Source organism: Macrotis lagotis, chromosome 2 (assembly GCF_037893015.1).
Source record: "Macrotis lagotis isolate mMagLag1 chromosome 2, bilby.v1.9.chrom.fasta, whole genome shotgun sequence".
NCBI classification, from domain to species: domain Eukaryota; kingdom Metazoa; phylum Chordata; class Mammalia; order Peramelemorphia; family Peramelidae; genus Macrotis; species Macrotis lagotis.
In genome coordinates, this window is record NC_133659.1 from 102,938,947 (window position 1) to 102,961,931 (window position 22,985).

General features: G+C 39.3%; 1 protein-coding gene across 3 annotated transcripts in view; it reads right to left on the reverse strand.

Annotated features, from left to right (window-relative positions):
• The window catches only part of FMOD (fibromodulin), a 55,461-nt gene that overhangs the window by 17,804 nt on the left and 14,672 nt on the right, over positions 1–22,985 (reverse strand). The window contains exon 1 of one of the 3 annotated variants that reach the window (XM_074222413.1): positions 2,074–2,152. The exons of 1 other annotated variant lie outside the window; for it this stretch is intronic. The gene's annotated coding sequence lies outside the window, so the exon portion shown is untranslated. Of the gene's footprint in view, positions 1–1,813; positions 1,990–2,073; positions 2,153–22,985 lie in introns of those variants that run through there. One more of the 3 variants, XM_074222414.1, reaches the window with a different exon arrangement.

Here is a 22,985-nt window from a genome sequence, read left to right on the forward strand (position 1 = left end):
GGAGGTCTCCTCAAAATTTTGCTCCTAGGAACCTCCTAAGGAAGGGTCATTGAGTCTCAACAACCCTTGGGGTTGCTGGGGGAACATGATCCCTGGCCTGTTCTTAAGCAGGCTTGAATTTTAGACAAAGAGCTCATAGTATTCTCTAGGAGTAGACTCAGCTGCCCCACTGCCTGGGCATGCTGGCTGGCCCTTGGCTCCAGGCACAAGTGAAGATGGATGGAGCTGCCCACTGCCAACCACATATTTTTCCATGCATAACCTTTCTGCTTCTGCTGGATCAAGGTGGCTGCCTTGGGGGGGGGTGTGAGGTTTTGAGGGGACAGATTGGCATAGAGAAGCTTTGTCTCTATTCCCACTCCTTCCAGACTAGGCACTTTGGTAAGAATTGGTCCCTTTTCAAGAAGCTACTTTTCAGGGCCTGGAGACCTTACTTTTCCCTTGGACAGTTCTCAGGAGCCTCAATCCACCCCCATCTATCAGAGGCAATTCTTTCCTATTTAAGACATAACTCTGGAATGTATGCTCAATAAGAGCAATAGCCCCTGAAATTGAAGCTTTGTAAGGGAAACATATACATAGAACTGGAATTTTTTGGGGGAGGGATCATTCTTGAGTGTGCTGCTTCCCTCTTTTACTGAAACATCCTCTTCCTCTCCCCTCTCTGTCTTCTTTTCTATGATCCTCACCTCACCCCCTGCTTTCTTGCCCTTTTATCTATCACTGAGAAATTAATATCTTCACATCTGTATTAATAGCTACCTAATAACAGAACCCCCTCACTCATATTCCTCCTATGACTGAGAAATTGAGATTTCCTCATCTGGATTAATAAGTGGATTAATAACTACCTAATAGCAGCAGAATCCCCTCATCCACATTCCTCCTGAGGCTGAGAAATTAAAACCTCCAGATATGAATCAATAACTGTCTAATAGCAGTAGAATCCCCTCACTCAGATTCCTCCTGAGGCTGAGAAATTAACATTTTCACATCTGGATTAATAAGTGGATTAATAACTGTCCAATAGCAGAAGAATCCCCTCATACACATTCTCCTGAGACTGAAAAATTAACACTTCCATTACTGGATGAATAAATACCTAATAGCAGCAGGACTCTTTAACCATATTCCTCTTGAGCCTGAGAAACTAATACCTCCATATCTGGATGAATAACTGTCTAATAACAACAGAACCCCTTACCTACATTCCTCCTGAGGTGGGCTTCAACCCACACCTGTTTGCTAGGAAGCAAATAGAATTTTGTTTGGCCTTGTTTAGAATATGCTGCAGGTACTCACAGGGCTGGGGAATAGACATTTAAAAGGACTCAGCTGAATTGAGCAGAACCAGATGAACATTGTCCACATTAACAGCAAGATTAGGTGATGATCAATTATGATGAATTTGCTCATTTCAGCAGTACAATGACCAAAGGTAATTCTAAAAGACTTGTGATAGAAAATAGCATCCATATCCAGAGAAGGAACTAAAGCTTACTTTATTCAATTTTTAAAAGTTGTCTAATGTATTATATTTTCCGCCCCTCTAATGATTTTTCCCTTTTTGATTTGATTCTTCTTTCACAATATGATTAATATGGATATATGTATAAAATAGTTATACACATATAACCCATATTAGATTTCTTTCTGCCACAGGAGGGGGAAGGGAAGGTAGGGAGAAAATATGAAACTCAAAACCTTACAAAAAATGATTGTTGAAAACTATCTTTGCATGCAGTTACAAAAATAAATAAAATATCAAAAAAAAAAAAAAAGAGAAAAGGACTCAGTTGTCCTATGCACTTACCTGGCCCTTCACTTTTCCACAGACAAGAACTTTAGGAGCCCCCAGGTGGAAAAGTCCAAGGTAGACACCCACCAAAGGAAATCCTGCAACCCTTCTCTCCCCACCCCTTCCTCACTTCAGCATCCCTGGAACTATCACCAGCGTTAGTGGCTAGGAGAGAAGATGATTCCTCTCTGACTCATGGCTCTGCTATTCCCCCTTTTTCTCTCTCTTCACCAGGGTATGAAGTACCAAAAGGAGAAAAAAATGAACAAACTTACCTAAAGAGTTGTCTCTCTTAGAAAGCGACCACGTTTCTCCGTCTAGTCTGCTGTGGATTGGCAGATGTGTGTGTGTGTGTGTGTGTGTGTGTGTGTGTGTGTGTGTGTGTGTGTGTGTGTGTAGAAAAAGAGTATTGGAGTGTGTGCCTGTGTATACCAGCCAGGGGTCCCGCCCCCAAATTCCTAATCAAATATTGTAAAGTTGGGGGCTGGTGAGCACTAATTCAGACTCACTAAGGAATCTGCTAAGAGTTTGACTTTGAGGGAGAGTTTTGCAGACAAATGCGCAAAAAATTCTTCTGTTGACTGGCTGCTCTAAACCCACCCTCTTTCCCCTTGGTCTTTCCATTCACTTATCTTCCCTCAAAGTGTTGGCAGCCCTGGGTCTCTCTCTGCTGAATGAGTTAGTGGTTGTCCCAGAAGTTGTTTGTATAGTCACTTATGAGGTGTCTGGGTTTCTCATTAACCCAACCAGGGTATTTGCAGATGCTGGGGTGGGGAGAAGGCCAGGGTTTGGGAGCAGCCCCCTTAACTCCTTCAGCCACCCACCAGTCCCCTAGGAAAATAAAGAGCCTGAATCCTTTGAGAATGAGTTTCAGGGAACCACTGAGAAAGGGTCATGATTGAACCAGTGGTCATTTTGGAAGACTGATGAGGTAGCATGGACACTCAATTTGGGAGGAGACCCTAGAGGAGACTTCAGTTATTTAACCTCTAGGGATGGATGTAGGTTATAACACTTGGTGGGGGAGGTGGCCCTGTAAGTTCATAGGGGTTGGGAACTCTAAGTAAGGAAATTGCCTCAACCAACACAAAGAAGTAACTGTATTAGCAACTTATAGTCTTAGAGGGTTGTCCAAACTACTGAGAACTCAGGGAGGTGGAGGCAGGAACCAGAATTTGAATCTGGGTTTTTCTGACTCTAATGCTTTCTATCTACTGCATTAGAGTTTGTAAGAATATTATCAACTTTACAGATGAGGAAACCAAAACTGAAGTAGGGTGACTGGTTTGAGGTAATCCAGTGAAGTTTTGGAGGAAGGATTGGAACCTAGGTTTTGTAACCCGCCCCCCCCCCACATTATATGGCACCATATTGGACTTTGTTCTGTAATAAGGATAGAGTGATGCCTTCTCAATTCTTACAGTTATGAAGTGGTTAAAAGAGGGGTTGAAGATAAAGATGCCTTGAATAGAAAAATGTCATACAAGTATAATTTAGAAATGATTTAATGAGTCTATCTTCTATTGCACTATATTCCATGTTTTTGCTCTTCTTATCTTAAATTCCTGGAATAAACTTACATTTCTCTCTTTAGAAGTCAAATTCCTATTCAACCTTTAAAATTCAACTCAAACATTAGATATTTTCCTAACTGGTAATGTTCTTCTCCCTTATTCAACTTTACAAATGATTTTGGGTTGTGTCATTATTTACATTGGTGTTTTATGCCATATACATGGACTGATATGTCTTATCTAAACTTTGTTGCTTACCACCCTGCTCTTTATGAAATAGGTGTTTATTAAATATAGAATTAATATGTTCTAAGGCTCAAAGAATCAGGGACGCTAGGTGGTACAGTGGATAGAACACTAGCCTAAGAGTCAGAATGACTTGAATTCTAATCTAGCTTTACTAGCTGCATGACCCTGGGCAAGTCATTTAATCCTATTTTCCTTAATTTCTTCATCTGTAAGATTTACTGGAGAAGGACACGACAAACAATTTCTGTATATCTGAAAAAAATCCAAACCCAGAAACTCACAGTCAGACACAATTGAAAAATTATTGAAATTTCATAGGGTCATGAGATCATGAATTAGGGTTGGACAGGCCTTAGAGATCATCCAGTCCAGTTACTCCCCTCCTTCCCCAAAACTCATCAATGTCTTTTAACATTTAAGTAATTAAAGCCCATGATAGCCCATGATAGCATCTAAGGAACACACAAGGAATCTTTAAATAAAAGAATTTATCTTTATCTAGTGAGTCTGAATTAGTGCTCACCAGCCCCCAAGTTTACAATATTTAATTAGGAATTTGGGGGTGGGACCCCTGGCTGGTATATACAGGCACACACTCCAACACTCTCTTTTTCTACACACACACACACACACACACACACACACACATATCTTCCAATCCACAGCAGACCAGATGGACAAACGTGGTAATAATAAAAGATATTATCTCATTTGATCTTCACAACTGTGATGTGATATAGGCAATGTAGAAGCAGTATCACCATCAAGAAAGCAATTATTCTATGTGACCTTGGGCAAGTCACTTAACTCTGCTGCCTTGCAAAAATTAAAAAAAAAAGAAAGCAATTATTAAAACCTAACTTAATGTAAGCCGAGTGCCGAGGGGTATGAAAAAAAGGCAAAAAACATAGTCCCTGCCTGGCTCACAGTCCAATGGAGGAGACAGTTCTGCCCATACAAGATATATGGGCCATTTCCCAGGAGAGGTACTAGGATTGGGTCTTGGAAAGACCTGTTGCAGGGGGTGCAATTTGGATGGTCTTGAAGGAAGCTAGGGGAGCTCTTGGTGGAAGGCAGCATGCAGGACAGTCTAGGAAAAATCAGTCCCTAGATGAAGGTCATCTATGAGGAACATCAAAAAGACCTCTATAGCTGCCAGAGTAAGAAGGTAGGAAAGGCCCAGATTGTGAAGACTTACGTTTTTTGGAGACAATCAGAATTAAGTGACTTGCTCATGGTCACTTGCCTAGTTAGCAAGTATCTGAGGCCAGATTTGGACTCAAGTCTTCCCTTGACGCTAGGGCTGATGTGCCACCTGGATGGCCCCTGAAAGGCCATCTTTTTCTTTAAAAGACAAACAGGATTTAATATTTGATCCTAGAGGCAAAAGGAAGACAATGGGATTTATTGAGGAGAGGAGTACTGTGGTAAGTCTTGAACCTTAGAATAATCACTTTGATAGCTGAGTGGATAATGGACTGGAGAGAAAGAGAGAGACTTGAGGCAAGCAGACCAAGGGAAAGTTCCATTGGAAGAGAGGTGATGAAGGCCTATGTCAGGGTGTCATTTGTGTGAGTGTAGAGAAGAGGATACAGAGGAGAGATATTGTGAGGGCAATGAATTGGGTGTTTGGGGTGAGTATGAGGACTTTTCTGGGAGACGTGATTTTGCTGCTATAGCAAGTTACAAGAGAGGAAATTTCCTTTATGAAGGAGATTATCACTTAGCTCTGCCACTTATGGCAGCTAGGTAGCTCAGTGCAGGACCTGAAGTCAGGAAGACTCATTTTCCTGAGTTCAAATCTAGTCTTAGACACTAGCTGTGTGATCCTGACAATTCACTTAACCTTGTTTGCCTCAGTTTCTTCACCTGGAAAATAAACTGATGAAGAACATGACAAACCCCTCCTGTATCTCTGCCAAGAAAATTCCAAATAGGCTCACAAAGAGTTGGACATGACTGAACATTTATGACTTTAAAGAGATGGGAGGGGGCTTGAACAATGAAGAGACTTGTTGGGGGTTACTCGGTCAGTCTGTGTAAGAAGTAGGACTTAAACCTGTTTCCTCTTGAGTTTGAGGGTAGTTCTTTATCTTCTAGGACTCCTTGCTTCATTTTATAGTTAAGAAAACTGAAGTTCAGAGACATTCAATCAATCAATCAATCAATAATTAATTATTATGGGCTAGGTGTAGGGATACAAAAAAAAGATAAAAGAGAATCCTTACCCTCAGGGAGCTTATACTCAAAGGGGGAGATGACATACAAACAAATATTTACAAAGCACACTATATACAGGATATAAAGAAAATAACAGAGGGAAGGTACTAGAATTGAAAGGGGTTGGGGCAAACTTCCTGTAGAAGGTGGAATTTTTAGATGGGATTTAAAGGAAGTCAGGGAGGTCAGTAGAGGGAGCAGAGGAGGCAGAGCCATTCAGGCATGGAGGATAGTCAGGAAGAATGCCAGGAGCCAAGAGAGGGAGTATCTTGTTTGAGGAACAGCCAGGAAACCAATATCATTGGATAGAAGAATATACTGGGGAGTGGAGCAGCTAGATGGTGCAGTGGATAGAGCACTGACTTTGGAGTCAAGAGGATGGGAATTCAAATCCAGCTTCAGATATTTACTAGCTGTGTGACCTTGGGCAAGTCACTTAGTCCTGATTGCCTCACATTCATCCCCAGTCATCCTGATTCATATCTGGCCACTGGAACCTGATGGTTCTGGAGGAGAAGGTGAGGCTGGTGACTTAGCACAATAGCCCCTCACTCAAATCCAATTCATGTGCTTGGCATGGCATCGTCTCCCTGATGTCATGGTCTTCTTTGGGAATGAAGAACAAACATTATATATTGGGGAATAAGGTGTAAGAAGACTGAAAAATCAGTAAAGCACAGGTTACAAAGGACTGTGAATGCCAGAAAGAGGATATTTGCTTCTTGAAGCAATAGGAAACCAGTGGAGATTATTGAGTAGGGTGGAGTGACATCATTGGAGTTGCATTTTAGGAAAATCAATGGAGAACTGGATTGGAATGGAGAGAGTCTTGAAGCAGGCAGACCCACCTACGGATTGTTGCAATAGTCAGTACAGGAGGTGGTGAAGACCATGTTAAAGAGGTAGCAGTGTCAGAGGAGAAAAGGGAGCATATCTGAGAGATGTTGCAAAGCGTTGGCAATAGGATATAAAAGAAAATGAGGAATCCAGGATGCTTCCAAGGTTGTGAACCTGGGTATCTGGGAGGATGGTGTTGTCCTCTGTAGTAGAAAGTTAGGGATGGAGGTGGGTTTGGCGGGGGAAAGATAATGCATTCTGTTTTGGACATGTTGAGCTTAAGATGGTTATTGGATATCCAATTCAAGATAACTGAAAGTTGAAGTTGAAGATGCAAGTTTGAAGGTCAGTAGAGAAATTGGGGCAGGAAAGGTAGAGCTGAAAATCTACCATAGAGATGGTAATTAAACTCAATGACCAAAGTAGGAGCATTATGCTCTGAAGCCAGGCCTCCTGACCTCAAGCCGTTTGCCATTCCTCTATATTCTCTACAATTATGATCAGAAAGGAAGAAATCTAGAGATGCAGGACAGAAGGATGATTTCCATCTCCTTGAATTGGTCAAACAAATGATAATTGAGATTTACCAGATTTGAGTTAAAACTCTGGCCTCAGAGACTATTTACTAGCTCTGTGACTCTAGGTAAGTCCTTTAATCTGTCTGCATGTTTCTTTTTTTTTTTTTTTGCAAGGCAAACAGGGTTAAGTGGCTTGCCTAAGGCCACACAGCTAGGTAATTATTAAGTGTCTGAGACCGGATTTGAACCCAGGTACTCCTGATTCCAGGGCCGGTGCTTTATCCACTATGCCACCTAGCCGTCCCAGTCTGCATGTTTCTTAACTAAGGTTGAGGAAAAATGCAATTAATAATATCTACCTCCCATGATTCTTATGAGGATCAAACGAGATAATATTTGTAAAGTCTTGGCACATATTAGGTGATGAATAAATGCTTATTTTTTCTTACCTTCCTTTTTATTTTATTTTTTGAAGGCATTTGGGGTTCAGTGACTTGTCCAGGTTCACAAAACTTGTAGATAGTGTCTAAGGTTAAATTTGAACTCAGGTCTCCCTGACTCCAGGTCCAGTATTCTATCCACTGTGCCACCTATGCTCCCTTGAAACTGTCCTTCACTCTACTTCTCACATACTGGTCATATTTAGTTAAATACTAAAGCATATCCTCTAGCCTATTTTCATTTTCTATTGTCCTTTTGATTATTTGCAACTGATTATTCCAAGATGGTGGTATTTCATTATTTATAATCACACAGTAACATTTGGGCTTCGGTTGTAGAAAGCAGTTTCATTAGAGGTGTCAATGATAAGCTTGAAGATAATAAAGTTGACATTTATATAATACACTACATGTATCATCTCTGAGACAACAACTTTATAAAATTGATTCTAGGGATATCATTAACCCCATTTTACAAATGAAAAAGACAGAATTGTAAACAAGTTAAACAACTTGTCCATTTAAATTTATTTATTTATTTATAATTTTTGCAAAGCCATGGGGTTAAGTGACTCAACCAAGGTCACACAACTAAGTGTATGGTTGGATTTGAACCCAGGTCCTCCTTACTCGAGGGTTGGTGCTTTATGCACTGCAACAACTAGCTGCCCCACAACTTGCCCATTTTCACAAAATTGCAGAACCAGAAAATTTGAACCTAGGACTTCTGACTCCAAGTTTCACTCTCTTTCCACAATGTGTCTATCTATCTCTCTGTGATTCAGAGAAAAAGAAGCAAGCAAACATTAAGTACCCTAGTTCTTGCCCTCATTTAGCTTACATTCTATGGGGAAAATATGTATGCATGTAGATCTATAAAATAAGCACAAATAGATACTAAGAGATTTTTTGGGGGTGGGGAAATATTAGTTTTTTTGAGGTATCAAAAAAGAGCTTCATGTAGAAGTCAGAAATTGAACTGAGTTCTGAAAGAAACTAGGAGTTCTAAATGTTGATGTTTGCTCTCAAAGAAGAACTATTACCTCAGGAAGCTGATGTCCTTACTTAAGTGAACTGGATTTAAGTGAGTCAGGGCTGTGCAAAATGACCAGGTTCACTCTCTTCTCTAGAATCATCTGAGTCCAATGGTAGGACATATATCAGGAGAACTGATGATGGCCCAGGATGAAGACCTTAGGGGCATTCTTGTTGCTGAACATAACTGGTGCAAAGTCAAGGAAAAAAGATATGAAATGCCCTTTTATGAACAGTATGATATAGTCTGACCTCTTCTGTCCCCCCCTGAAAGAATTATTCTGATACCTCCTGTCCCTTTAGCCTCTCAAAACTACTTTTTTGTCATTCCTCTGCTCCAACTTCCCTTTTTTCCATTCCTAGTCTCAGACTTGGAGCTACTCCATTCAAATTTTACACTGTCCTTTAAAATTCATTGCTCTACTGTCCTATCATCACTTATGCCTGGCCAAACTCTAACTCTTTCTCTTCTGCTCCTACTGATGTGCTACTGAAAGGAACTGGAAAAGCTCCCAAACCTGAGCCAACTGGTTCCACTAAAATTTTGTTATCTAACCTCATTTTGACTCTTATTGTAGCAAAGCAATCTTTTTTATTTCCCCCTAATTGAGTCTTTACCTATAATGGCTATTACAAACCTTCTCTTTGCAAGCCTCCCATACCACCTCCTACCCCATCCTTCTCAGTTGAGGACTTCATCTCACTTTTTTTAAACTGAAAAAAATAAGTTCATTTGCTGTGATTTCCTCTTCTCTCTTCTATATCTCAAAAAAATCATGGGTATTCCTCATTCCCCCATCTTCTTCTTTACTCCAGGATCTGATGAGGTGGTCCTTGTCTTTGCCAAGACCAAACCCTCTATGGGTATCCTTGATTGCATCCCTTTTCATTGTTTCTAGAAGACTGTACTCATAATCATCCCCTATCTCTCTTATCTTCAAGCTTCGCATATTTTCTGGTTTCTTCCCTACTGACTACCAACATGTCTAAGACACTTCCTATCCATTAAAACCCCTCATTAAATCCTACCACTGCCTAAGGCTTATCCTTTATCTTTCTTCTTCACAGCCAAAATCCTAGGAAAAAGCTCTCTGATTCTACTTCCTCTCTTCCCACTCTCTTCTCAAACCTTTGCACTTTTTGTGCCATCATTCAGCTAAGTCTTTCTCCAGTAATTTCTAAATTACCAAATCTAGTGATCATTTTGCAATTCTCATCCTTTTTGACCTCTCTGTGGCACCTAATATTGCTGACCTGTCTCTCCCTGCGTTTTTCACTGCTCTCTATCTGTTCTCCTCCTACCTGGGTACCTGCTGCTTCTCAGAATCCTTCTCAATCTCATCATACACACATGGCACACCCTCTAACTGACAGTGTAAACCCAAGACTCTGCATTTGGTCCTTATTCTTCTTCTTCTCTATATGATTTCATTTGGTGATATCATCAGATTCTTTGGGGTTTGGCTATCATCTCTGTGTAAATGATTCCCAGATCAATATATCCAGACTTTGAAATCTCTCATAAACTTCAGTCAAAGAATCATAATTGTAGGATCAAACTTAGAACTGAAAGGGATTTCTGAAGCCATCTAGTTCAACCCCTTGATCTTATAAATGTAAAACTGATTATTGATTTCTGATTGATTAATTGTTAAGAGTTTTTAGTTAATCACTGGAACATATCTATGGATCAGATTTGGATTTAATTGTAAAGGTTTCAGCAGTAGAGTTTAGGTATTCTAATTTTAAGGGTCCTGTCTCATGAGGCGGATAAAGGAAATAAGTGGTAGGTGAGTCAACCTGGTCAGGAGATGTTTTGCCCAGCATTGGGTCTCTCTAGTATAGAGTGGTATTTGGTATAGAACTTTCCAGAGGATGCTGTTCAACTCTGTGTTTTCCCCATTGCTATGGATTCTGAAGACTTCTTCTTGCCAAGTCAATGTGATATAAAGGCATCCTTTGCCTTTATTATAGATTAATCACAGTCTTAGCTTAGTTTGTATCATTTGCCCTTATGAAATCACTAAAGTCCTTAAAAAATTGCTTTGGTTATACAGTATCTCTGGTCACTGAGGGACCATTGACCTCTATTATTGGTAACTGCTGGTCTTACTAATAAATAGATTATGTTTGGAATTTTGTGCCTGAATTTCTCTTCAGTGATGATTTTTATGTGACACAGATAAGGAAATTGAGACCCAGGGTGGCTGATTTGCTCAAGGTCATCAGCAGTATCAGTACCTACTAATCACCAACTTCCAATTTGCTATAGGTATCTCAAACTCAATATATCCAAAACAGTGTTTTCCTCTAAACCCATTACTCTTATATATATATATAATATATATATTTATTCTTTTTATTATTCCACAAAATTATTCGGTACCTATAAATTTAATTATGACATAACTTTTCTTATATAGCCATTCAGAATAACATATTGATTTTATTTAACTCTTTTATTACTTTCTGATTATAATTCAACTTCAATATCATTAATACTGCCCCTACTTTTCCTGAAGGGGAAGCAGTATGTTAAATTTTATTTTATTATTTTTGACTACATTTTTGTTGAAAACTTGGCCAAACTTATGGCCTGGTGGCCACAAGAAGCTGCAAAACTTTTCACCATATTAAAATGGTATGTTATTTTACATAATTCACCATCTATCTATCTATCTATCTAATCTTGGTCAACACGTTTTCTGAATGCAATATATTTTTGGATTTATCTTTTTGTTCCAATCTGTAATTTTCTGTTTTATGAGGAGTTTGGAACTTTTCATTTATCATTCCAACTGTGAGGTTTGACTTTTCTTCACTCATTTTACTGAAAGAAAATTCATTTTTTCTTATTCTTATTTTTTTTTTACTAAACTAGCAAAATCATCCTAATCAAAGTTCTGTCTTATAAGGTAGGTTTCTTTAGCTTAAACTTCTCCTTTATCTGTGAAAGTTAGGACCTTTATCTTTTTTATTAAAGATATTATTTTCCCCCCAATCTTACTTCCCTCCCCCAACCCCCACAGAAAGTAATTTGTCAGTCTTTACTTTGTTTCCATGTTGTACATTGATCCAAATTGAGTGTGATGAGAGAGAAATCATATCCTTAAGGAAGAGACAAAAAGTCTAAGAGATAACAAGGTCTGACAATAAGATATCTTGTTTTTCCTAAATTAAAGGGAATAATCCTTGAACTTTGTTCAAACTCCATGGCTCTTTATCTGGATACAGATAGTACTCCTTTGCAGACAGCCCCAAATTGTTCCCGGTTGTTGCACTGATGGATGAGCGAGTCCTTCAAGGTTGAACATCACTCCCATGTTTCTGTTAGGGTATACAGTGTTTTTTTTGGTTCTGCTCATTTCACTAAGAATCAGTTCATGCAAATCCCTTCAGGCTTCCCTGAAATACCATCCCTCCTGCTTTCTAATAGAACAATAGTTAAACCCATTACTCTTTCAAACTTCCCTGTTTCTGTTGAGAGTATGATTCCATTGCCCAAGTTTGAAACTTTGATGTCATCCTTGATTCTTCATTTCTTTTACCCAAACAGTTGCCAAATCTTGCCTCTTTTCTCCCCTCCCCCAACATATCTCACATCAATTCTCTTCTTTCCATTCACATAGCCACTACTGTCATTCAGACCCTCATCACCTCTAAACCAGATAATTGCCATCACCTCTAAACCAGATAATTGCCATAGCCTCCCAATTGGTTTCCTGAATCAAATTTCTCTTCTATTTCCTCCTTCTGTAAGTTGCCAGCAATTTTCCTAAAGCATAGGCTTGACTATACCATTCTCATACTTAGTAAACTCCAGTGGGTCCCTCTTACCTCTAGGAACAAATACATATATATACACATTACATATGTATGTATATATTATATATACATACACACATATCTAAGCATGTGTGTATATGCATGTATGTCTATATATTTATATATCCTTCTGTTAGGTATTTAAAATCTTTCACATCTTAACCCAACCCTACCTTTATAGCCTTATCTTAGACTATTCCTTTTCATGTACTTCCAATATCAACATGGAATTCTTGTTGTTTAACTCATGATAATTCATCTGTCATTTTTGTGCCTTGTTATAAACTGCCTCTCTTGAATATAGTCATTCTTTATCTCTGTTTCTTAGAATCTCTAGTTTCCTTCAAAGGTGAGCTCTAAGACTAGTTTCTTCTTCCTGAGGAATTTCCAACTTCTGGTGTCTCCCTCTTCAAAAGTACTTTACATCTATTTTGGATCCCCCCCACCTTACATTTATGGAATGTAAATTCTAGAATGAGAAGAGATTTACTTTTGTCTTTGAATCCCTTACAATTTATACAGAACTGAAACATACTAGGTCTCTAATAAATGCCTGTATGATTGATTCACCTACAACTCCACAGGGTCTGCTCTGCTTGAATTCTTCCATTGACATATAGGCAGGCACGATCTTCAACCACCTACAGTTCCATAGGGTATGCCTTGCCCTGCAGAGGTTTCCTCCACACAGCATTTCTTCCATCCTTTTCAGTTACATATAGCTATCTGATGTTCTGGGATAATTCCGTCCAATGATGAATCACTGTGGATAATGATAACCTAGATGAATTAATTCCTTAATGATTAATATATTTTTTACTTCATTATAACCACCCTGTCATACCCACTCCTGTAATTCTGAACCGTTACTTGCTAACACTCAAATGTGTTTCTCCACTGCCAACTTCCTAATTTCTTTCTTTCAACCCAACCCTTTCTGTCCTAAAGCTCCAATACTTTTTCTGTGCTCTCTTTAATACCTGCTTCAATAGGCAATATACTGGATTTCATTTTAAGCCTTTTCCATTCTTGCTTCTTGCACTGTGACCTGACTCCCTCTTGTTGAAACAATTTCCTTGGCCACCCTTTTCAGCATTGGATATGTGTTTATTCAAAGCTCTTACTCTGTTTTGGTGGGGAGTGCAATATTCCTACCTTCTTATTGTGATTTCCAGGCTCTTCCTCTATCACTATCACTTAGTAGCCTCTCCTCATTTGGGGTTCATTCGATTCATATTTATGACTCAACAAGATGCTGGTAACTGTTCTGGTAATTGTATACTCTTCTTTTTTTTCTTAATGAGTTTATTGTCTAGCTCACAACATTCTCTCTTTCTCTATACAAGGAGATTTCAACATATATATGAATATGCCCACAAATACTTTAGCATCCCAATTCCTCAATTTCCTTATTTTCCAAGACCAGGTCTTCTAACCTACCATTGCTATGCAGGTCCTATACTTGGAGCTTGATATCACATAGGAGTTTCACGACTATATTCATAAACTCAGAAATTTCTTTATCTCATAATAATTAGTTGTCCTTACACTTTTTCCTTTGCCTTACAAATTCAAACTGTTCTTTTGTGTTTACCATGATTTTTCAGTCAGCTCCATTTCTCATTTCCTTCTGAGGTCATCATGTTTGCTCTGACTATACACTCTTTCCTTCATCTTCTGGTGAACCAGTTCAACTCCATACTCTTCTCTTTTTTCCAAGACCCTTGACCTTTTATCCTATTAGAAATCTTGCTCTTTAAAAATCTTATTTCTGGATTAGTCCCACCATATACTGAGACTTTATTTCTATTTATATACTGTCAAATAAATCTGGAGAAAATCATGAAACTCTAGTGAATAGTTCCACTGCAAGTTCATGTTACATAATTTCAACAGGGGCCCTTACTGTGGTAAGGAATTCTTTTTGAACCTTCCCAATTGCTTCATTGTCTGACTCATCACAGTAGCTTTCCTAGACCTTTTCATCCCTCCTTGAACCTCCCATAACCTTCCCTTCCCTTTTGACTGAGAAGCTTGTCATATTTCACTGAAAAAAAATAGACCATTTGCTGAAAACTCTTTTTTTCTCCTCTGTTCCTCAACTCAAATCATTCAAATACTTGCAACCACCATTTCTTCCTTCACCCTTCTTTCACATGAAGAAGTTGTCTTTCTCCTGACTAAGGTAAACCACTCTACATACATGTCATCTCATTTCATCTTGCCTTTTTTTAGAAGACTGATTCCTCTATCAACTATCATCTTTCTCCTTCATCTTCAATTGCTTTCTTTCTACTAACCATTTATTTTCTGCCTACTAACATGCCAATGTCTCTCCCAACCTCAAACCTCTCACTTGATCCATCCATCTCTGCTATCTATCCATTCTATCTTCTTCTTTCCTTTTGGGGCAAATCTCCTTGAGAAGGCCACAATAGATACCTTTCATTCTCTTCTTAATTATTTGTAGCCTGGCTTCTGACCTCATAATTCAACCAAAATGTTCAGTACAAAGTTACTGATGATCTCTTAATCATCAAATTTAATGACATTTTCTCAATTCTCATCTTTCTTGACCTCTCTGCAGTCTTTGTCACTGTCAATGCCCGCTTCCCCCTTTTCCTTGATAATCCCTTTTAGGTTTTTGTTATACCTTGTTCTCCCACTTGACTGTTCTTTCTGGCACTCCTTTGCTGAATCTTAATTTGTGCCATTCCTGCTAACTGTGGGGATATCCTAAGGCTTGGTCCTGGACCCCCTTTCTTTTCTTTCTATACTATTTCATTTAGTAATCTCATCAGCTCCGATGGTTTCAATTATCTATGAAGATAGCTTTCAGATTGACTTGTCTTGCTTAACCTTTCTCCCAATCTCATCATGTCTCCCACTGCCTTTTAAGCATCTCAAACTGGACATCTCAATGACATCTTGAACTCAACATGTTCAAACCTGAACTCATTATATGCCTTCCCCTCTTCCTTTCTTCCTTATCAAGAATACCACCAGAGTCACCAGGTTCACCATGTAAATGTCATTTTCATTACTCTTCCACCTCTACATCCAATCTGTGATCAAGTCCTGTCATTTCAAACTTATTTAGCCTTATTCCATTTAAATCCCTTTCTCCAGTTCAATAAATTCCAATTGTTGCCTATCATCCCTTAGGACTGAACATAAAATCTGTTTGCTTTCAAAATCCTTCATAACTTGGTCCCTTCTTACACTTCTGGTTCTCTTATACCTAATTCTTTCCAGGTACCCTGTGGTCTAGTAATATTTTCCTTCTTGCTGTTCCTATCACACTGCACTCTATCTTCTGACTCCTGAGGTTTCCCTGACTGTCCTTTATGCCTATCACACTTCCTTCTTATCTAAGCTTTCTACCTTTCCTCAGTTCTCAGTTAAAGTCCTTCTTTCTGCAAAACGCACCCCCTTGTCCCACTAAAATCTTAGTACCTTCTGTCTGAAATTACTTCCAATTTATCCTGTCTATATTTGTTTGTGCATAATTATTTACATATTGTCTCCTCCCATTAGACTGTGAGTTCCTTGAGAGCAGATGCTGGTTTTTGCCTTTCTGTATATACCCACGGTTTAACACAGAGGTTTATAAACAACAGGTGCTTAATAAGCGCTAGTTGTATTTCATATTTTTGTGACTGTATTTCATATTTTCATATTTTTAACAACCTGTGAGTTTTGTTATTTTTCCTCAACATAATGTGAATTCAAAGGAAGAGGATGCTATTTTTGTCTTAGTACCTCTAGTGTTTATCATATAGTAGTCACATAAATGCTTGCTGAATGAGTGAATAAATTTGGGGTCCAACTTACTGTCTATCTACAAGAGAAAATCAAAGAATTGACAATTGGAAGAGACTGTAAAAGTCATCTATTTTACTCCATACTTACTGTAACGTACTTATCAAGTGGTGGAGTCTCTGCTTGGAGACCTGAAAGGAAGGGCAACCCATCTCACCCCTTCTCTAGGCAACCTATTTCATTTTTTAGTTCTGACCTAAATTGGCAACTTCTATCCAAAGCTCCTAGTACTGCCTTCTGGGCCCAAATCTTTCTGTCTTAAGAATCACAGATCAATAGTTTGATGAACTTACCATCCAGTTGCATGGTATATTCTGAGTAATACATGTTTTTATCTACCTTGTTTTCCTAATAGGGATGGTTGGGCACTGCTTTGAATTTCACTGAGCAGATTTTATAGTGTTCTGGGACCTAAGGCAGTTAGTAGAATATCATTTGTGAAGAAGTAGCAACAAGAAAGAACATTTTGCTGTTCAGAACCTATTATATTCTGGAAAAGGTGAGGAGTGTTATTCTAGATTGCAGGTTTGCTTGAGCAGTGTTAGGAGCTTGGTCTCTTTCTGTGACTCATAAAAATCAAGGAACCCTAGAATGGTAGTATTAGAAGGGACTTTAGAGATCATCTAGTCCAGTTCTATCATTTTCAAAGGGAACAGAGATTCCAGAACCAGGAATAGAACTCAGATCTTCTGAATCTCAATTCACTTCCCTTTCTACTAGACCACATTTTTATTCTTAAATTCTTCTATTCTGGGCTACTTTCCACTACTGGGCAAGTAACACCCAAACATGGCAAGATTTCACTCTTTATTTTTTAACTCATTCTGTTTCAAAAAAACTTTCTTCAAAGTTTGAAACTGTTTAAGAATAGAAAGAGAGAGAAAAGGTAAGAGGAATAGTTTGGTGTCCAGGAAGTGTTATTCTTGTGGGCCCCAGGGAAGATGGAAGAATGTTGGGGGCTGATGAGTCACACATGCTACCGATACATCTTTGAAACTCCCCATAATTTTCTCATTATATCCCTTCATTTGGAAAACATTGGTTTATCCAGTGACTATGTCCTGAATCCAGACTCATAGACACTAGCCTCTTAAATACCAATGTCTTCAAGAGTTCTATGGCTACAAATGGAAGGGTGGTCCAGATGTGGAAAAAGACTTTGGAAATAGGAAGTCTTGGGGGAATGAATGCTATTGACCTCTCGGATCATAGCCTGGAAGATTAATTCAGACACTGTTTAACCTTTATTTCTCTCCCACCACGCATATCTATGTCTTCTTTGTCTGGAAGCTCCGTAGGGTGAGCTCTACCAACATTGAAGGTAAATATCAAGACAATTAGCAGAATTTCCAGGGATTCTAGCCATTTCTTTTTTTTTTGCATAATTGTACAAAACATGTATGGTAACTCATAGGCCATGGGACAAATGTCTGATTGCCTTTGATGGTAGTTCCACCCTGTCTGAATGACTCTTGTATATCCCAGTCCAAATTTCCACCAGTAGTAACATTCCTGTGGCCTTCAGTCCTTTCTTCCTCATTTATCATCTGGTGTCAAATGTCCCCTAATTATCTCTGTTCCTGAATGACTGGGGTGAGGAGAGAAGAAATATAGCATCCTTGTCTTGGAATGTCAAAAAGGTTGAAAAAGGACATTCTGGATGAGATAATCCACCTCCCAATTGCTGGACAATCCTGGACACTGACGCCAGAGAGAATATTTTTACTAGTCTGGCATTTTAGTGAGAAGTCTTGGCTACTCTGTCTACTCTTGATGTCCTAATGTTTCCAAGGAAACCCTCAAAAGCTCAAAGGTTATTTGGGAAGTTCTCCTGCTTCCAGAAGGATGAAGTCGACCAGAGATGAGAGCTTAAAGAGTCAAAGCTTGCTTTTGATCAACTACAGCAGGGTAGTGATGGCAGAATTATAAGGATCTGAAGATACCATGAAGATATTTAGGAGTGTGACAGCTCTTTCCATCTGACCAGTATGTCTTAACAAAGGCACTTAACAAAGTACTTCAACTTCTAGAAAAGTCCTTTCTAGCAGAAAATGACTTTGGTTTTATACTTCTTCTTCTTCTTTTTTGGAAACCAAGGCTTGGAACTAAGACTTATGAACACCTGATTACCTGGTGGGAAGGTAATCCTAGTATGGCAGATAGATGCTGATATATACAATCTTGGTTACCCTAGACAAATCATTTAACTTTCAGTAGATATAGTGATAAGAACTAGACCTGCAATTTTCATTGTTCTAGGGAGTACTGGGATAAGAAGAGCCCTTCATATCTAACAACTTCTTTGCAATTTATAGTTTTAAAGTGTTTCCTAAATAAATCACAGAGAATTTAAGTGATTTGACCAAGTTCACACAGCCAATATATGTCAGAGGCAGGATTGAATCAAGGACAAAGTTGGGCTGGTCACTTCTCAACCTTTCAGTATTCCAAGAAAGTCTTTTAGACTATAACTTGCAGTATAGTTATTAATGTTCACCAATAGAGAGTTTTCTAGACTGATAGAAATCACAGGTCAGTTAGATAGTTTTTTTTTTTATTTGGCATCCCTGGGATAGTTAGGACCTAGGTGACCACCCAGTGTATTATTCACTGTGGGTTTCAAGGGCTGCTCTTGAGTAGTTGGATAATAATATATGGGAGGGAAAAATCCTGAAGATTTTAGTGGATTACAGGCTCAATATAAGTCAATATTATTAAATGGTAACCAGAAAAGGTGATGTCATCTTTGTCAGTATTCAGATAAAGACAGGAACATGATTGCATCACTGTGATTGTCTGTGGTTAGACCACAGATGGAGTATCATATTTAGTTCTGGGACATTTCGAGGATGTGGGCAAACTGGACCTTATCCAGAGGAGATTGATTCAGGAGAGTAAAAGACTACCATCTGAGATTGCTTAAGAAACTGGAGATCTTTAGTCTAGAGAAGAGAAGATTTAGAGAAAACACAAGCTTAGAAATTTAGATTTTAGAGTCTGTTAAGTACATTTTGCAGGTAAGGAAGTTGAGAATGAGGAAATGACTTGCCCAAAGTCATAGAGTTAAGTAAAAATCAGAGTCAGAATCTGAAGCAAGATCCTCCAACTTCAGAGAGAGATCTTTCTACCCTGAAAGCTAGCTGTCTACAATCATTTGAAGGGTACTCTGGTACAAGAGGAAGTAGACAGATTGTTCTTGGCCCCAAAAGGTGAAACCAGGCTCATTGGATAGAAATTGCAGAGAGGTAGATTTTCATTGACTCTATGGGGGAATAAAGTAGTGGAATGGTTACCTTGACTGGTGATGAGTTCCCCATTGGCAGAGATTTTTCGGTGCGGAAAGGGGGGCCATTTGTCAGAGATGTGAAGGGATTCCTATTTTATCTTTAGTACCCAGTATATTGCCTGGTGTCTAGTAGATTTTCAATAAATAAATGTTTATTGAAAGATTAGATGAATGAATGATCCTCTCTGGGAGGCCTCTTCAGACTCCGAGAATCTGGGATTTAGTTGGACTGACATACGATGGAACTCTATCTTGGCAATTGTATTTCTGAAGGGATAGATTCATTCCTCTGCTTCTGTTGCCACAATAGCCCAGGGGAGCAATGCTTCTCCCACAACTTTCCTATGGGGAAAACTGCCAGATGGCTCCCAGCCAGGCTGCTTGATTAACTTTGCCTAAGCATTCGTTCCTTTTCTGATCCCCATGAGGCTATATTTCAGAGGGAATTTTCAAGAATAGAAACTGTTTTGATCTTCAATCAGGATACATATAGATTCAGTCCTATCTTCCCCACCTCCAGACTGCTTAGATCTCCAACTACTTCAAGAAACATAGCCCTGGGGAGAGGGAGGTTGGGGAGAATGTGCTTTCTCTCTTACTTCCCTGGCAGCAGCCAGTCTTTCAGAGTTGTCTGAGTTCATTCTGCTTTAGAAATGTTATTCCACTCTCCTTGCTTTTACTGGCACAGCTCCCATTTTCCAACCCACTCCTCTCCCTTAATATACTACTCATTCTTGTTCCCACCTCTTTGAACCTGAACCTCTTTGAGGCCTGCCACCAGCCAAGGCCCTGATGTTCATTGTAGGAGAGAAGAAGACAGAAGTGTGAAGGGTGGGAGTTTGTAAGTGAAGTGGTGCAGGTGTGAAGGTCAGGAAGCATTGACCCTTGAGTCAGTCTTGTCTCTTCATGAAATACAAGGACTCTGCTATTCTTTGGGGAGATATTTCCATTCTTTTGGATTATGGATCTGCTTTGGAACCTGGAGAAACATATACATGGTATTTCCTACTCTGCTGAGATTGTTTCCCCACTTGTAAACAAAGTTACAGTATGATAGAGGAACTTAATGTATTGAACAGATAATTTTTTTTTCATTGAAATGAGAACTACCTTTGATGGGTTTGGCTCACTAAATCTTTCTGCCTTTTCTTCTCTGTCAAGAAGGAGAAAGAGAAGAAAGAAAGAAGAAAGGAAGAAATAAGGAAAGGGGGAAGGCAGAAGAGAAAGAAGGAATGAGTGATGGAGGGGATTAAGAGAGGAAGAAAAGAAGAAAGGAGGTAAAAAGTAGGGAGAGAGAAGGAGAAAAAATGGAGAGTAGAAGAAAGTAAAGAAGGGAGACAGGGATGGCAGGAAGGGAAAGGGGGGGAAGGAAGAAGAAGCAAGAAGGAATGACAGAAAGAAGGAAGGAAATAAGCATTAAGCAACCACCTAATATGCAATTCAGGTCATCTGATTCCCTATCTATTCTTCTTTCCACTGAATCAGGACAATTCAGAAGATGAATTTCATTAAGTGTTGGGTATCATGGCCTCATGGGAACTTGACTAACTTGCAGGACATAGCTCTCATAGATCTCTCATTCTGTCCTCTCTACCTCCTGGCAATGTTTGTCATTCCTCTTTTCTTCAGCCTAATTCTTACTTTATCTAAGACTTAAACTTCATTTTCTAAAAATTTTCAGTTCCAAATTCTCTCTTTCTTTCTATACCCCTCCTCCCCACTTTGAGAAGACAAAAAATCAAATACCCATTATATAGAGAAGATTGGACTTCTACTTATCAACATGGCTTATAGTATAAAGAACCACCACACAACTGTGTGCAGTCTTCATGAAGGAATGATAATGGGGTGTGTGTGTGTGTGTGTGTGTGTGTGTGTGTGTGTGTGTGAGAGAGAGAGAGAGAGAGAGAGAGAGAGAGAGAGAGAGAGACACACACACACTATGGTTTTCTTCTTATTTCTCCCAGATGGCCATTCTTAACCAAACAGAGGAATAAAAAAGCTGTGGATGAGAAAGGAGGGACTGCAGAAAGGGAGGGCAGGGAGGGGGAAGGAAGTGAAGGTTGGTAGCTTATTCTTGGCAAGAAAGTGCTTAGTCTCAAATTGACTGCTGTGATTTTGTTACAGGAAAGGAGAGTCACCAATTAGAGGGATTATGTCATCATGCAGTAGGAGAGAGACATATGAAAGCTTGAATGAATGAGAACTGTTCTTATCTAACTGTGTTCTTGTTGTCCATGGACTGGTCCTGAAACCCAGCATGGGACAGCCTGCTGGGTAGGGTTATACTCAAGCTATATTTAAAGTAAGTGGAAAAAGTGATTGGGGTTTAGGAACAGAACAGATGCTTTAATTAGCCCCCATCTCCTACCTTGCATGAGTCCCTCAGCTCACACATTATAATGGGAGGCATGAGAGTGGAAAACCAGCTGACTTCTGGTGAAGAAAATCCATTTTTACTAAGTTCAGAGAACAAAACAACCACAGACTAGTACTTTCTGAAGAACTACTTCCTTGGTTGTATATTCTGACCCCATGCTTTCCATACCCATCTCCTGGTCAGTGCAGGTACTTGCCCTTTGTGACTACTTAAATGGTGAGACACAGTCAGGGGTGAGATATGAGTAGCCTGGGCCCGTCTTCTTCCCCCACCCCCAAGGCTTTATTCATGGTGAAATCTGCATAAGGATTGATTGACTACTCAACACACTCAAGAACATGGCCATGGTGATAGGCATGGCCCAAACTTTTGAACCTAGCAGGTCTAGAGCACCAGATGCTCCTGGCACTAGGTAGGAATTACCAAAGGAATTATTAGCATCAAGGAGCTGAGTGAGTTTGGTAACAGACAGAAGAGTAGATGAAAGTTACCGGCAAGATGAGGTCTTTGGTAATTCTAAGCCCAATCATGGGCATCAAAGATTAACAACTTTCTTGCCTTTTAGTCTCAGGACTTGTCTGATTGTATAATTGTTTCTTCACTCATTCTTTTTTTTTTTTAGGTTTTTGCAAGGCAAATGGAGTTAAGTGGCTTGCTCAAGGCCACACAGCTAGGTAATTATTAAGTGTCTGAGACAGGATTTGAACCCAGGTACTCCTGACTCCAGGGCTGGTGCTTTATCCACTACACCACCTAGCCACCCCTTCTTCACTCATTCTTATTCCATCTAGGTCACTTAGGAGTTTCTGGCTGTAGAGATACACCCTGATCCAGGAGGCTTTTGGCCCCTTATGAAATTTATTAGGAGCTCCCAGTATTGAATCCACCTGTGGGAGCCTCAGACTTAGGGATACTTGGATGAAAGAAATATGTATTTTTTTGTCTGAATCTGGTGAAGGGCTTTAAATGCTAACCTGAAGAGTTTCTATTCAAGATTCAATATGGAAGGATTCTTGAGTAGAGGAGTAACTTGGACAGAATCATATTTTTGGTAGGTTACT